The following is a 17,024-nucleotide window of genomic DNA, read 5'->3' on the forward strand; positions in this document are numbered from 1 at the left end:
ACACACATAGCTAGGATAATAGTTATCTCACTGCTAGGATACTAGATGCAGATAACAGTACAAAGTGATGTCACTCTTCTACAGGCCACAGATGCTGTTCAGCACAAGCCTAGTTTGTGTAATGCACAAGTACTGTGAATGCAATCACATGTACAACAGACTTAATCTGTGGCATGTGCAATAAGTACTTTGATCTACAGTGTAAAAGACTAGCTAGGTAGAAGTTCTAATCTCACTCCAACCCACTTTGTGTGTGTGTGTGTGTGTGTGTGTGTGTGTGTGTGTGTGTGTGTGTGTGTGTGTGTGTGTGTGTGTGTGTGTGTGTGTGTGTGTGTGTGTATTACCTTGCAAAACAATGGGCATGCCCTCATGGGCTACCCACCTGCAATGGTTATGCACTTTCAGGTCCTCTAACTTGCTGCTGGCTTCCAAACTGCCCTCTTCGAGAAGGCCTAATGATGTCATCCACTTTATGACTAACAGCTAAGAGTGTAGTATCAGACATAAGCTGTGGCATGTGCAATAAGTACTGTGATTTATAGTGTGTAAGACTAGATAGGTAGTGGTTCTAATCTCACACCCATCCACTTAGTGTATGTGTATATCCACCTGCAAAAAATGGACATGCCCACATGGGCTATCCACCTGCAATGGTTATGCACTTTTTGGTCCTGTAACCTGCTGCTGGCTTCCAAACTGCCCTCTTCTACAAGGCCTGATGATGTCATCCACCTTAAGACTACCAACTGACAGTGTAGTATCAGACGTAAGTCGTGGCACATGTGATAAGTACTGCTGAGCTATAGTGTATAACACTAGATAGGTAGGGATTTTAATCTCACTCCAGGCTACTTGGTGTGTGTGTATGTTCATATGGCATCAATATGATAACTTTGATAATGTAGAAATAGGTAGGGTTTTGCAGTGTTTTATTTGTAGATGGTGATGTGGTCCCCAAAAGGATTGACAACAACAAGGCCTGCTTTTGTCATCAAGCATAATATGTCATAAACTGATAGTATTGGCAGACATGAACCAACATGTATTGTGATCTGTAGTGTATACCATTGCACGTGTAAGTGTTCTCATCTACGTACAGCCAATTTGCACTAAGTGTATGCCTTGACGTGTCTTGTATGCAGTGATTGAAAGTGGTGCTAGCCTCAATGTAGCCATGTTTGTATGTGAGCCTGTTACAGCATTTTACATCATGTTATGGCACCATAGGATATTTGAACTTCATAATGGACATACAGCCCTCACAGTCATAGGCATCTTTATACCCATATTTACAAGATCAGCACATATTGACCCAGTCCAAGAAGGACACAGACAGATGCCCTGTGTTGAGATGATGGTCAACTAGCCAATCACACAGATGTCATGTGTCTAGGTGCACTGAGGTACTCTGTGTGCCATTAAGTAGGGTTCTGTTTCAAGGGGGGGGTGTTTAAGTCTGCAATACAAATCTCTCCCACAAACATGTAGTACTAACATCACATACTAGGCTAATGTCCTTACAGTGAGTTATCCATTTACTATGATTCCTACAGATAGGCAGCATATGCAGTCAGGCAAGGTCACATATTGCCCTGTATGCAAGGTACAGATTACCTCTGAGTAGTCTATATGCCACAGGCAACAATGACACTCATTGCAGATGATCCCCACTGAACACATACTGAAGATGTGAAGTGACCTTGTGAGGGACCACACTGTTTTGTGTAATTGCCAGTACTGCTTGGAAAGGTACGTCAAAAAATGGCTATTGCACTCAGTTATTGGCATGCTGAGGAAGAGTACTTGGAGGTTATGAGTATGTCACTTACTGGTGACAGTGGCCTCAGCTATGCCCTATGATTCCTGCCATACCACTGTAGAGACATGGTGATCTGAGCAACATTAGGTGTAAACTTGTGTGGCCAGGTCTGTATGCCCAGTTCTTTCACCCCTGTATATGTACAGCACATGTTGCGACTGATGTGCTACTTATCAGGTACATAGGTCTACCTGATGGGAATGATACTATATAATTATATATATATATATATATATATATATATATATATATATATACTTGGAGTATATGGTCATTAGTATGTCAACAGGCATGCATTCACAATACCCTCTTACAGGATAGTGACATACCACAGAGACTCTATGAGTGCTCACAATTTGCAGGTATCAGCCAACACTGTTAGCCACAGTCATTCAATAGTCATGTGTATTGTGATTACATGGAGTCCAAGCATTAGAGGACCCAGAACTTCTCCCTGCTTACACATCAGCTGTTGGAGGTGGATGTCGCTATGATGCATATGTGTGCCATTAATGGGCCACTTAGTGACCCCTGCAATGAAATATCATTGATGTCTGAGTGCTTTGTAAATATTGACTGAACAGGAAATATAGTCAGATGGCTTAGCTCAGTCTGGGAGTTCTACTCCTTGATGTACCCTCACCCAGGTCCTTGGTGACTGCCTTGGAAATGTCCACCACATGAACAGTCATGCTCCCCTGTCACACAAGATCACATATATGTGTGCTGATCAGCTCCATGATGATTGCCTCTATCAGCATACAGATATAGATACTTACACAAAGAGGTGTAGAGTTATGTTGGTCAGTGGTCAGTGGCTGTACCACTTCTGTGCAAGGGTAGAACAGTTGCCCTTGTCCACTTAGCTGGTGTGCAGCCAGTGGTGTCCATATGATTGGAAGGGTTTCCCAATGGTGTTAGCAATCTTTGTCAGATCACATGTGGGATCTAGCATGGAATGTTAGGATGTGCAATAGATGCTGTGTATCTTCCATTGAAAGGCTGGTTACAGACTGCTCTTTAAATATGGAAGTTATCGGACAGGTAGTAGGAAAGTCATGTGTCATATGTGGTGGGGACAAGGGAATATAGTTGATGCAGACAGTGTGGGAGTACAGGTTAGCTATGAGTACAGGCCCATCATATGTGGCATCATGACATCTGAGGTCAGTGACAATCTGGGCCTGTCCTTTGAGGTTACACATGTAACTATACTATGAGTTGTGGTTCTTCTTTGTGTGGGTGGCTAGTTTTGTTACTTACAGTGTCTACACAATATGACAACAACACTGTGTTCCCCTTTTAGCTGAGAAGGTTGTGCCTCCATGTTAGGGGGGGCACCCTCACCCCAAATGTCACACAGCAATGTCCACTTGTTATTGCATGGCCTGCTAATGGCAGTTGTCCACCAGTCAGGTTTTCTCAGCCATGATGAGCCTGTGTACCTTCTTTCCCATACAACCGAGTTCATGCAGTTGTAATTATGCTAACATAATGCATGGGTGTGGAGCTCTGCATACTTGCCTATTCCATCTAAAGTGGGAGATGCAGTCACATTATGTCAACCATCCCACTGGAGGTAATAAATGGCTTTCTTGACACATATGTCTGTATTGTCTGCAAGAGGGGTACATGCTGGTAGTTCTAAGGAGACAGATCTGTGGCCAGATCCCACCATGGAGGACTTCACATTGGGTAGGCTCCACTGGTCACACATATTGGAAAACGCATGATGTAATATGTTGATTGCCCATGTGGGGATGTCATAGCACTGCTCCAGGGCATTGTAGTTAAGGACCTGGTTCATCCTTTGGGCAAGTGAACCACAGTATGACTAAGCAACACAGTGTATACATATTACACTTCCCTGACGTGTTTGTCTATGCACTGAAAAGACACCTTGCATGACTCTCTTCTTGCAGCATGTTTGAAGTAACTGCAGTACTTACTTACACAGAGGATAACTAGATGTATTGCCAAGTGATGACCCAGATCTCTGAGTTATGTCACCTGAAATGCCATGATAAGAGTTAGCATGGATATGAGTACTAACACTGTTGTACACCTACTGACACTGAACCAAACAGTGTTCCATTTGTTCAAGGGCAGATAATGCCAAATGACTGTAACAGGCAGAGCCCATTGACTGTTACACTATGCAATGGATGTTGGACTTAAGTCTCACTCCACCAGTCATGGCCTTACAAGGTGTATGACAATATTAGACCAGCAGGCCATGCTGGAAACTGTGTAAGCCATGTACAGATTGTTATTTAAGCTGGTGGATAGACAAGTGTCTGACATTCATACTCTGGGAACAAAGCATTAGGACTCCTATGCTGCAATGGTGTCAGTCACCAGTGGAGTTCTCCATCCTCCATTACTGGAGTACCCCTTCTACCTATTCCCTCTCTGCTGTCATAGCCACTATCAGTGATGTCTGACTGAGTACATTAGCAGGCGATTGCATATTAGAAGCTGTCACAGAATCCCACACAGACCCAACAGTTATCCAAGATGGCCTAAGACACAGGCAGTTGTTGTCTGAGCCACTGACAAAGACTAAATACTAACATCTGCATGATACTATCCTGCGGGAAATCATCCACCCCTGCAAAATATTGTAGTGTCAGCACAACCTACACAGTTGAGCCCTTACACATGGAGTTATGGACACAGAGAGTTGCCTTTGACTTTCACTAGTCGGAAAGATGTGGGCATGAATTCACTATTTTATAACCTATAGTGACAGGTTAGGGATGTTAATCCCAGACTGTCACTGCTATACTGAATGTGACAGTCATCACACCTATCATTGTGTGCAATGGCACACTTGCCAAGTCAATACACTTGCATATTATACAATCGTAGCAGCCACACAGCTTCCATGATACACCAATACACAGTGTAGGTAACATGTCCTAAGGAGTCCGTGTCATGACCATACATGTGTGGTCTGTCTCCTAAATGCTTTGGAGGGGATGTGTATGACTCCATACAGGGAGGTATCAGATCCCACAGTGTACCTCCCATGAATCCATAACAGGAATAACACATGTCTCACCTGTTCTACACACCTACAAAATCACTGTGCTATACATAGTACGTTCTGGAGAGACAGGTATGTAACACAGACAGTATACCCTACATAAAAAGGACCCCATGCATGTGAACCATACATTTGCTATGACAAACAAGTTGTTCAGGCTACACAATGGGATGCAAAACACGACAATCATAACTGGTGCTGTGCAACTCTCTGGACTGGACACAAGATATTTGTAGATGGGTCATCTCCATCACCACAACTTGCAGATGTGTTAGTTCTGAAAACCCTGGTGATACTTATCCAGGGTAGCAGACCTTTTCACAGATTAGTGAAGCATGAGTATGTTTAATGCCGCCATTGCCCTTGTTAGCATGTAATACACATATGAACCTATGGAGCCATGCACTTATAGTGCTGTTCCTTGTTGAAGACATATTTCTGCTGTGCAGACATGCAATCCTGTGCTGCTTTGTTGCCACTGTGTATCCATAGGATATCCCAGCAGACTCCTGAAACAGAAACATAAAGAGGTCCATGACACACCTGTCATTGGGTAACTAAACAGCCATTACAACATTGTACAACATAAGGTACATAAAAATATGTGGTATACTCAAGACAAATGCCATCACACAGTGTCTGTCAGTAACTAATACAAGTGGCATGGCAAAACAACACTGTATTACACAAGTACATGCTAACTAATATAGTCACCCTGTGCATTAGACACATAGCTTAATTTCCCCTTCATCAATGGCAAGGATGACAGGGACGTGGCACATGTATCATCACTTGCACAGCATGTTATTTGGGGGTGCTGGAGGCCTAGACTGACCCAAATGGTTAACAGCATGTGTGTGAGGCAGGAAAGGAAGCAGGTAAGATGGACCATGGAAAGGTGCTGTGTGTGTCTGTAGGTGACCTGCATTTGACAGTGGTGTCTGAGTGTGTGCATGTACACAGTCAAGCTCAGTGCTAGCCCTACATGTGTGTATGTCGAACAGCTTTGGGCTGTACATGGTATAGGTGACAGTTCACCATTTCTGGCCCCGAACACAGGAATGAGCTCTGCCAGGAGTTGCATTGGCACCTCCATGCCCAAGGTCAGAAGTAGTGCTAATACCTGACCGTGACTACTGTCTGCTGGGAATGTTTCCCCCATGGGACCGCCCAGAACAACGATTCCATGGCTTGCCATGTTGTAGTGTGGACAGCACAGTCCCCTCTGTAGCCTGGATGTACTGCCACTATGGCAGCGTGATTGTGCACAGCCACATGGGCTCTCAGCAGATGGGGTTGCTGACCGATGTCCACAAGTCAGATGCTCAACTCCAACCACACATTCCAGCACAGACAATATGCGGTCCAAGACAAATGTTGTCTCAGCCTACCTTCTGTTCCCTGGATCAGTGAACCAATCCAGGGTGTCCCCATTGCAGTGGAAGCAGTCACGGATCTCAAACTGTGCTGTATCCATAACCCTAAGCATACATCTGGTGTTCTGTTCAGAATGTGCCTGGTCTTCTATGATGGCCCAAAATATGTGACAAATGACCTGTGATGTGACACCTGCAACAGGTGATGGATGAACAGCAGGCCTCCTGCAAGCACCTCTACCAATCCACCTGTGTAGGACCTCATCAGCTCTTTGGCTATGGCCAGTATCTACATTCACAGGAGTCATAGTTGCCATACTTTCCTGTTAATGTCCCCAACCTCTGACTGTCCAATATCTGTGGCCTCCAGGACTGAGTATATGGGGGCATACTGACTGTGTGCAGTGACATTGAGGGAGGTGAGGGCAGTAGAGGGATGTCAGCATCTGGGACAGATTCAGCCCCTGAATCCCCCATCTGTGCCTCACTGTGACCACCATCATCATCAGAGTCTGAGGAGACACTGACGTCAGGTTGTGTATGGGCCAGACACGAACCCCCCAGTCACCTGTGCTAATAATGAACAAAGCAGTACATTACTACCTGCACTATTTTGCTCTTCAGTATTGTGTTGTGATATCTGTAAGGCTCTATACACTGTCATCACTGTGACAGACCTGTTGAATACCCAATCTTGTATAGTAGGACATGAGGACAGTACTCTTCCTACTAACAGCTGTAATTACTTGAAATAACATCTCATTACACTGCAGTCTCATCAGCAACAGTTAGGCACACTGTTGACATTTGTGTAGACTCTGCACAATTGACACATATGACACTCTGTAGTGTCCTGACAATACCATCACATCTATCAGTGTGGTCACACCTGCAAGGCATAGGTATGACTCTAACATGTATGCAGTCAGAAAATATGTATACAGTTGGCAATCATGCCAGCAATACTGAAATGCAGGCAGCAGTGCTGGAATAGCAGTCTAGGGATTACACTCCTGTAAACCTACATCTATAATAAAGCAGTGTCATGCGTACTAGGAGCAGGACCATTGGCTTGGCCAATACCTGAGAGACCTGTGAAAAGTTGATTGCTTGGTAATATCAGTACCACTGCATGTTGCAGCACAACAAGGTAATACATCCATATATCTCACATTCACAGTAGCTACAGTATTAATTGTTGCATTGGTCACATTCTGAGTATGAGAGCAAAACTGAGTTTACACCGTCTCCCCAAAAGAACAAAGACCTGACACCCATGTAAAAGTATGTACACCCTGACACACTGAATGCTACAGTATTACAGTGCTGATAAAACTAACCTTACCTGCATGCTCCTATGTTGTGGAAACTGTGGCATCCACATCCACGATGTGGTGTGTGATGGATGCCTCGGAGCTGTCATGCGTGCCTAAGTACACCAGGAATTCCTCAGTGGCCAAGAGTAAGCACTGCTGGCCCTCCACCAGTGATCCCACAATCCCTGGCTACATCCGTTGCTCTTATTCATGCAGCATTGATCATATCCATTGTGCGGTGTTGACCCTACTCATATTTCCTCCCCTGATGACCCTTGACTTTCACATCACAGACAAGGTCAATCCACAGTCCAGCCAGCTGTTCCCTGTTTTACCTCCCCCTGGACAGTAGGATGTCATGACGTTGCCAGAGTGCTTCTAGTATAATTTCATTCTCTCCATCTGGAAATGATGCACAGCATCTAGGGTACATGATTCCTGAAAGATAATAAAAAGGGAATACGTTACATGATGACATACCTGTAAGTACACTATGTAGTGATACAGCAAAGACAAAATGGCTGCCACTATCCACTGCTTGCTCACACATGTCATACTCCACAATGTGCAAACATACTAAGTATGTGGATACAACTGAGATAGTAGCAACAGTCAGCTATTCCCCTGTGTGCCACAACAGATACTGCTGTATAATCATACACCCAACACTGGAGTCTACTGTAATGTATCCCCTACAGACAACCCTCCAATAATATGTCAAAAGAACAGTGCCAAACAAATAACAGTGCGCTATTACAACCACTATAAAGGTACAGTCCAACGAGACCAGTGTGCAACAATGACATAAAGAAATGCACCCTTGATGTATTGTATGTCCTCTGTAGGTGTAAGAAAGCAGGAGAGCAATGACATTTCATTATCATGGGTCTAAGAAAGGCTTAATGCTGTAATTCCTATTTCTCATGAGTATATTCACACATCTGCATCCTGTTGTACACAAAAAATATTACATACCTGATGGAGTCAGTACTCCTTTGTTGATATGTGGTGATAGTGAAGTTTTCACAAACACATGTTTTGTGTGAGGAAAGCCTCATACAGAATGGATCCCCATAGTCATCTGCTTGCTTTTTTTCACATGCTTCTCATCAACAGGTGATAACCAATCTGTGAGTCTGAAATGCAATGATAATTGCAGCCAACACAGATGATTTGCACTATCATCAGCCAATGACATGCAACCACTGTACAATATACAAGGCTTTCATGTAAAAAATGGCCCCTTTCTGATATGTTGTGATGAACATTATTGAGGTGAGAAGACTACATTGTTGCAAAGGGTAGGTCTGTGGCAAAAACCTTTACATAGATGTGTGTGCAACAAGCTACAGCTGCTACTGCTGCAGGTTAATAGACATAGGCAGACAGTGTGAATACCTTGGTGGACAACAAGCTGTAGGATTAACCGTGGGAGCTGTGTCAGCCTTGCTATATTGGCAGAGCTGGACAGAGGCTACCATTTCCACTTCGATTAAGGCCTATTCTTAAGGTAAGTATGTTAGGCAATGGTATCACTAACAGAGTACTAGATAACATGGTTGGTGTGTACTTGAGCAAGCTGGGGTATAAATATAAGAATATGTCCACCATTTGGGCAACTGCCAGGCCATGCGTTACTGTCTGGTAGCAGTCTGCGTCATGTATGAGGACAGTGCTTGTTACAAGCAGGGACTTCCAATGTGTATGTGAGTTGTGCAGCTGTGATAATCTGCACTATTACTTTGAAATGACTGTGCACTGCACTCTGAAATTAATTGACCTCATTTGCAGTACCTGAGATAACATTCTCTGTAAAATAATTATTAATGCATGACGTGACACTTTATGCACATATAGTTTTACTATAGGTATATGTGAAGTGTGTTCCTACCTGCAGACCTGTGACTTCTGTGATGCCCCTGCACTGGCCGAGTAATCAAGGAGCCTCCATCCTCACCACTAGCACCAATGAGGGATGTACACATTGGGAGGATGACAAGTACACACAGAGTAAAATACAATTTCCCACACGGAGATCACAGTCAGTCTGGGGCTGGTTTCTCTCTTTTTTCCAGATCCCCAATAAGACTCCCCACTGGTGCAGCTATAGGGCTAAGATCCCAGCTGAGTAGCTAAGCTAAGACCTACAGCACCCTTTCTGTCCAACCAGTGCTTTGTGTCCCTGCCCAAGTAGCTGACACACACACACACACACACACACACACACACACACACACACACACACACACACACACACACACACACACACACATACACTTTGAGATTTGATTGATATACAAAGACACATATATACACACCTGGGAAAGGCTAGCACAGGTTTACTAGGTATGCCCCCTTCTGCCTAGACTATAATGTAGTACCATCTGCCACCAGCCACCCTTACTTATCAGCTACCATAAGGCCCTTACCAAAGGGTGTCCTATCCTACAGTGTAATGTTACTATTATCCAAATGGTAAATGTGACCCAGACTTTCAAGGCTACTTAGAAGTGGCTTGTACAGTGTCAAGAAATACATATGCACGTATTTTAAGAGCTTAAATATTTCTAAACAAACCCTCCACAATTAACAGGTTTAAATATATTTAATAATAAATAATAAAATAACAAGACAATACTCAATAACTCAACACAGTGACTACAGACTTCAGAATCACAGAAAATATTTTAAAACGACATTGCAGGACAGTATCAAATAAACCCAGAAAACATCTAAACTAATCTTTACTATATTCCTATCTATGTCTAAGAGAAATCACTGTACCCTAGTTACTTGCTCTGAGCAAGACAAATGCAGATGAGTGGATGTTCTTGCTAGGTCTAAAACCAAACACAAAATGCACAGACTCGCTGTCTGAGATAGTTCTTAAATTAATAATACACATTACTGTTGGGTGAGCTGGGATAACATCACTTTGTCACCTGCCTTCGGTTCCCAGCATAACAGAGACTACCACCTCAGTGTTACAAATAGTTATCTCTCAGATATGCAACTTCTAGGAAGTCACAGAGCAATAAAAACACTTTACATTTTAAACCTAGTAATTATTTCTGTTTCAAGACAATAGAAATAAACGTCTAGCTCTAGACATCCTGTCTTCTTCCTGTATTAACAAACTTTATCGTACATCATAAAAAACTCTAAATTTCAACTTATTTTCTTGAAGTTTTGCGAGTTATCTCTGTATTTTCCAGCTTCTACTATTAAAACATACATTTGCATATATATATATATATATATATATATATATATATATATATATATATATATATATATATATATATATATAGTTTATATACATTTCTGTTCTTTTCCAGTAAGGTACACTGTGGTTACATTCTTGAAGCTCAGTACATAGCATACAGTTCAACACACACTTCTGCACCAGTAGTTTAATATTAACATAACTTCTAGTCCTCTTACATTTGTAAAACAAGCATATGAATCATATTAATATTCACAAATGACATATGAATATTTTAAAAATTCCCGATAGCTGGGCTGGCAGTGTCACAACATCTAACAGTGAAAAGCAGCCATTTAATTTGAAATGCATTGTGTGGATAAATAGTGTATGACTCAGTCCTTAATTGCTGGCTTCACACTTCTGTAAATTCACTGCTGCACAGCACTGGATTTGAACGAAGGACTGTGTGTGGCAAAAAGCACTTTTTGAAAGGCATTTAACAGAATGAGCAACAGAGTTATTATTACAGCAGTTATATTTGCAAGATAAAAGTGCACACTTACAAGCTGTGACACACATCTTTTAACATCCATCAGTATGAGCATGGCATTATATGAATGTATTTCTGCACCATGGTTTCAGTTGAACATGTATTTTGCCATTAATGTCTTAGCAGATGTATCACTACATGCTGCTAATAAAATGGCACATTAACCTGCTATCACAGACCTAACTTAAATCCATTCTTATGTGTTTGGCTTTCTAGTGGTGTAGTCTTGCACCAGAGTTCAAGTGACACTCCCATTTATTCTATTAGGTTGTAATCAAGTTTGTGAGACATGGTGCTGTGCAGAGCCCTGCTTAAATATGCTTAATGACTGTAAGTGGCAATTACCATATTTAGTTTGAACCATCTGTGTAGGGTGGCAGGTTAATGCAGTCATCTGCAGGTACGATGTTCTTGGGTTTGAAATATGGGACGGGTGGTTATTATAAATAGAAAACACATATGTTCAATATAGCTCTATTTAGCTGGCCTTAGTGAAGCTGCACAATGTGGCCCATTGCTCAGAGTCATGCTAAAAAATATAAAGATAAAAAGGGGAGATAGGAAAGTGGTGAAATGGGATGCAAGCAAGGGGTAAAACATAGTGAAAGGCAGGTAGGGATGTGCAGGAAGGTTTAGGAAAGAACCATAGCTATCCATTTCTTGTACAGCAACAACTGTGCACTTTGACAGAATTTTTACCAGAGAGAAGGGTGAGGACAACATAACGGCATTGTCAAGCCAATCTGATCAAATTGTATGTGCGCAAAATAGAGAGCTATGTATGGGATGATTTTATTTTTGGGACAGATGCCCATTTTTTTTTTAAAGATGAGAGTGGAATGTTGAGGAAAGGACATAAGTAAGTGTGGGGGAGGTAAGTTGGGTAGGTAAGGATGCATTTGCAGACAGACAGGACAGACAAGACAGCAGAGAGGAGTGGTGTATGACACATCAGGGAGGTGAACACCTTGGATAGGGAGGGTGTTGTGGAATCTAAGTCCCATGCACCTGCACAAAGCAGCAGCATGGCTCACATCCCCACACATGGGACTGTTGTCACTGCTCCATCACTCTCCCAGGGGTGGCAGTATTGGAGGCTGGGCATCAAGGCGAGTCTGCCCCATTAGGTCAGCCAGCATGCCCTAGATCTGGCACAGGCAGTGGTCAAAACCATGGCAGACTATCCTGTGCACCAAAACTGGCAGCTCAGTCCAGGTGACAACTTCACCTCCACCACCGCTTCCAGAGGGGGGCCTGGCCCCAACCCATCGGGTGGTATTACCCGACTCCACAGGTAGTGCTGGAGCAGCAGGGGACCACCACTGGTCTGGGTCCCAGACATGCTGGGACCTGGTGCCATGGCCGGACGAGGCATGGTAGGTAGATCAGCTGGAATCAGCCTACCTTGACATTGTGTGGTAAAGAGGTATAGCAATAACTTAAGGTTAGTAATAAACAAACCATTGTTAATATTAACAGAATGGAACATCATCTTAATTAAGCCAAATGCATATTAATGTATATTATGTGTAACACAACATTAAATAACATAACAGTTAGTATGTCAGCAGCATGCTAGTAAGAATTAAACCATAAAGCCAACAAAACAGTTTAACAAAATATGTTAATACTGGATCATGATAAAACATAACAATAATAAATCTCATTTTATCAAAATATGTTAGTTTAACAAAATATGTTAATATTAATTCATAGTAATAAATAACAATAATAAATGAAGATAAGGGGTGTGGAGAGAGCGAAAAACATCCCATTACTGACATTGCAGATTATATTCCTGAAAGCACTGATAATAAATACTGTACAGGTGTGTACTGTCAGTTTCGAATACAGTGACTACAATTCTCCAATAGCTGATGTAGCATGTACATACCTTTCAAGCTATTAGCAGTGGTCAGTATAGATCAAGCAATAGCAACTGCAGGTACACAACTACACAAAACAGTTTCACAAAATGTGGACTTATATAACTACTAAGGTGTTCTATAAGCGCTCCCTTCCCTGGGTAAATTGTTGTTTACGTGAGGAGTTGTTTAAATGAAGATTTAGCGATGTTGTCTCAGTCTTGTTGTCTTCATGTAAGTGGGCTTTCGGTCTTCACAGGTAGACCTGTAGATATATATATATCTACTTTCAAATCTTGAAATACTGAAATATCGAATTTCAGTATCTTGATACCACAAACAGGAACATTGATAATAACTAACGGTTATAAAATCAAAAGTCAGTAAACTGAAAGTTCACAATATCAAAAAGGAAGAAGCAGAAGTAAAGACCCAACCCTCCCCTGACATAAAACACAATAACAAGCTAAATCAATACACGTCACATTGCTGCAAGTTTGAGCAGGGTGTCAAGCCCTCCTGCAGCCCGCTCATTCCCTGCTAATTAAATATATCAACTCAGAGAATGCACTACAGTAAAGTAAATGGTAACAACTAACACACATGCATTAAAATAACTACCTGTAACTTTCCCCTCGTTCACACACAACAAAAAAACCTATTGACTAATACAACAGATTACATACACTAAACCAACCATACAGGGCGGCACAGTGGTGCAGTGGTTAACATTGTCACCTCACAGCAAGAGGTTCTCCGGTTCGATTCTCGGCTGGGGTGCCTTCTGTGTGGAGTTTGCATGTTCTCCCTGTGTTCGCGTGGGATTCCTCCGGGTACTCCGGTTTCCTCCCACATTCCAAAGACATGCATCTGGAGCATTTCTCCCTGGGCCTCTGCTGAAAACAGGCTCTGTGGAACCTAGTCGGACATTCCCGGTCAACAAATGTTAAATAAATAAATAAATAAAATAAATAAAAATTAAAGACAACTAACTTTTCTGCTTAACATTCTGTATAGTTACATACTGTACCAAAGATTCACTGTTCCAGACTTGACATACGCCATACTGTTTCCCTTCACAAGCAAAAAACTTACAGGGATAATGCACAACTAACTAGTAAACTGTTTAGGTATTAACACCAGTTTGACATTCTGACACTCTGGGTTTTCAAATTACTGTAAAGCCAACTTTTGACATCCTGATCTCAGGATTGTGTAGCTCAAGGTATTGGACATTCGGGATTAGAAAGCATATATATATATATATATATATATATATATATATATATATATATATATATATATATATATATATATAAATATATATATATATATATATATATATATATATATATATATATATATTCAAAATGTCGAAATTCATATGGCAGAGACCATATGATCGACATTTGAAATGTCGACCATGGGGAACCGGCATTACTCTACAGTGCGAAATGGAAAGATTTCCACTTCTGCACTGTAGTGCATTCTCAGAGTTGGTATATTTAAGTTACGGTGGGTTCAGGGGGGCTAGCAGCATTAAGGTAAGTTTGTGTTTGTGTTTTGTGTTTTACTTGTATGGTCGAGATTTCAAATGTCGATCATACGGTCTCAGCCATATGAAAGTCGACATTTTGAAATTTCAGCCATATCAAGTAGACCCATATATATATATATATATATATATATATATATATATATATATATATATATATATATATATACACATATATAGAGATATATAGATTCACACACACACACACACACACACACACACACACACACACACAGACACACACACACACACACACACACACACACACACACACACACACACACACACACACACACACACACACACACACGTATAAATATGTATGCATGTATGTATGTGTATACAAATATATAGGTACTTGTGTGTGTAGTTTTATAAATTATATATGATAAAATTTGCCATTTCATCATTAATTCACACCAGCATGAGCACCACTACCACACTTTAGCTAAAGCTAACAGGCTCCTTATACAAGGTAGAGCCAACCTTCTACTTGGCTCTCTACATTTCAACCTACTGCACCAATACACTCCATCTCCTCTTGGTAAGAAACTCATTGCAGCTACCTAAACATACATCCTGAGAAGCCAGTCTGCTGGTAACCATTCTCTGTAAACTTCCTAGTGCAACACGGCTTTGTGCAGATGATAACTTCTCTATACTTGCATTTGAACTGTGTCAATCTGTCCCTAACCTCACCTTCAACATGAGCTGCTCCAAGTCCAGACCACAATTCATACAGTTTCTAATCAATCAACACAAATGCAAATGCAAAAATACCGGTGACATAATCTTCTGTACAAGCTAAAGCCACTCTGTTACACCCTTCCCTTCTATTATATACTATAAAAGTTAACTTTCTTGCACCCTAAGCATAACTTTCCAGTACCATACCATAAATGTTTACTAATTTTTATCAGTACATGTACACTGTTCTTCCTCCACATAACTATGACTGTCCTGTTATGACCACAATGTTATCATTCCCTGAGATTCATGAAAGCTCCGTGCAAGAATAAGTCTATTCTTGCACAGAGTAGATCGTGCCCATGCAGCACATCAGCACACCTTGCATATTCTTGAAGGCACGCTACTATAAAACCTGCACAGGCACAATCTGTGAAAGAGTCCAGGGGATGTGTCCAAGCAGTGCTCACACAGTAAACACACCCCCTGCACTCAGGAAGTGCTGTACAGCATTTAGAAAACTAAAAACAGTGTCCGCAGACATTGTTAGCATACTTCCCAACTGAAAAGATATTTGCAGAATGTCCAGATTTATGCCACATATGTTAGGTGTGTTCCTCCTACTGTCCTAGCAAATAGTTGAGGCTTGAAGTCATTAAATAATGACAACCATTTGAGTCTAAGACTCCACATCCTTCAAATAAGTCATGCTAATGCAAAATCTATTATTCTATCAACTTTCAAAGTTTGTAAGAGCAATATTTACAATCTGTCACTCCTTGTCCCTCCATCCATCCATGCCTTTCAGTTTGTAGTCTGCTACAGAACACCCTCCCTATAACAGGAACCCCACTTGGCATTCCTGAGAACACTGGAGAATATGAAGGTCTCTCCAAACACTATGTTATTGGGTGACTTCAACTACCCAAGCATTTACTGGGTAAACTATTCAAGCCCAAACACCCTCGCCCAATGGTTCTTTGAATTTATAAACTCTAACGCAATGGAACAACTGGTCACCACTCCCACAAGAGGGAATAACATATTGGACCTGGTCATCACCAACATGGGGACTCTATGTTCCACACCAGAGGTAAACCCTTCATTGGTAAGATCAGACCATAAACAAATTTCCCTGGACATCCATATCCCATCCCCACCCCCAGCCAAGGAAATCACTGTAAAGAATTTCTCAAAAGCCAACTTTGCACTTCTCAAGACTGAGGTGGAATCCTTCAAAGCCCTTGGGCCAGAGGATAATACAGCCCAATCCGCAGAATCCTTTACAAATGCATTCTATGAGCACCTGCAGGAATGCATGGATCATACTATCCCAAATAAAACCAAGACTCACTCCTCCAAAAACAGGAGACTGGTCTGGTGGACCCCGGCCATAAATAAGCTATACAACAGAAGGAGGAAGCTACTACATGACAGAGCAAAATCCCAAAAAGGGAAGGCATCTCTGATCAGTATTACCAAGAAACTTCGATCCCTCATAAAATCATCAAAGGCCAGCTTCGAAAGAAAAATTGTCCTAGACACTAAAGATAATCACAAGGCCTTCTTTAGTTATGTCAGGAACATGGGCGGAAACTC

The sequence above is a fragment of the Protopterus annectens genome, chromosome 11.part0, assembly GCF_019279795.1.
Source record: "Protopterus annectens isolate FY-2018-M chromosome 11.part0, PAN1.0, whole genome shotgun sequence".
NCBI classification, from domain to species: domain Eukaryota; kingdom Metazoa; phylum Chordata; order Ceratodontiformes; family Protopteridae; genus Protopterus; species Protopterus annectens.